The 1345-nt window shown below is 40.4% G+C and overlaps 1 pseudogene; it reads right to left on the bottom strand.

Moving 5' to 3' along the window:
- Positions 1-225: 225 nt before the first annotated feature.
- Positions 226-608, bottom strand: LOC103232269 (large ribosomal subunit protein eL22 pseudogene; annotated as a pseudogene).
- Positions 609-1345: the final 737 nt, after the last annotated feature.

Below are 1345 nucleotides of genomic sequence, written 5' to 3'. Positions count from 1 at the left end.
CCAGCCGTTTGCGGAATGTTGCCAAGTCAGGGGACATGTGTTGCTTCTCTGACCTTTCCTTGACTCTCAAGAGAGTAAACATTGACCAGTTCCCAGAGTCTGCTGTTTTCAGCTGGCTCCTTTATCCTTCTTGTTTGCAGAGAAGGAATGTCCTGCTTTGTTTGCAAGAGCAGGGCTTACCGAGAACATCTCGTTTGCAAGCACACAGTCCTCTACAAATGAAATTTAATCCTCATCTTCCTCCTCTTCTTCATCCTGGTTAATTGGAAAGTAACGGAATTCATAACTCTCTTTGCTGTTAGCAACTGCGTGCAACCAATCATGTAGTTTATTCTTCAAATATTTTTTAGTAAGATATTTCAAATACCTTTTTGAAAAAGGCACCTCTGATGTTACGACAATCTTGCTCTTGCTTCTTTCGATGGTCACCACCCCTTACCAAGGTTCTCAGCTTTGCCGATCACTTTGATCCTTTCTTGCAAAAACTGCTCAAAATTGGCAGCATCCATGATTCCATCTTTTACAGGGTAGGTGCAATCAAGAGTGAATTTCAGAACCTGCTTCTTTTGTTTGCCCCCCTTCACCACAAGCTTTTTCACAGGTGCCATGGCAGTAGGGGACACAGAAAGCCCAATATCACTTTAACATAATTTTATTTCCTTTGGATATATATCCAGTAGTGAGATTGCTGGATCATATGGTGGTTTAATTTTTAGTTTTTTGGGGAACCTCCATACTGTTTTCCATAGTGTCTGTACTTATTTACATATACACAATTTACATATACATTTACATACACACCAACAGTATGTAAGAATTCCCTTTATTCTTCATCCTCTCCAGAATTTATCTTAATTTCTAATTTTAGGTATGGTACGTCTCCTATTTCTCAGTCAATCTAGCTAAAGTTGTGTCAATTTTGTTTATCCTTGCAAAGAATCAATTTTCTATTTATTTATTTATTTATTTATTTATTTATTTATTTATTTTGAGACGGAGTCTCGCTCTGTCACCCAGGCTGGAGTGCTGTGGCGTGATCTCAGCTCACTGCAAGCTGCACCTCCCGGGTTCAGGCCATTATCCTGCCTCAGCATTCCAAGTAGCTGGGACTACAGGCGCCCACCACCACGCCCGGCTTTTTTTTTTTTTTTTTTTTGTATTTTTAGTAGAGACGGGGTTTCACCGTTTTAACCAGGATGGTCTCCATCTTCTGACCTCGTGATCCACCCAACTCCACCTCCCAAAGTTCTGGGATTACAGGCGTGAGCCACCGCCCCCGGCCCAATTTTTATTTTAATTGATTTTCTCTGTTGTTTATCTATTCTTATATTTATCTCATTCTCAC

The sequence above is a fragment of the Chlorocebus sabaeus genome, chromosome X (genome assembly GCF_047675955.1).
Source record: "Chlorocebus sabaeus isolate Y175 chromosome X, mChlSab1.0.hap1, whole genome shotgun sequence".
Taxonomy (NCBI): Eukaryota; Metazoa; Chordata; class Mammalia; order Primates; family Cercopithecidae; genus Chlorocebus; species Chlorocebus sabaeus.
The sequence above is the reverse complement of the archived record's forward strand: the minus strand, read 5'-3'. Positions and strand labels throughout refer to the sequence as shown.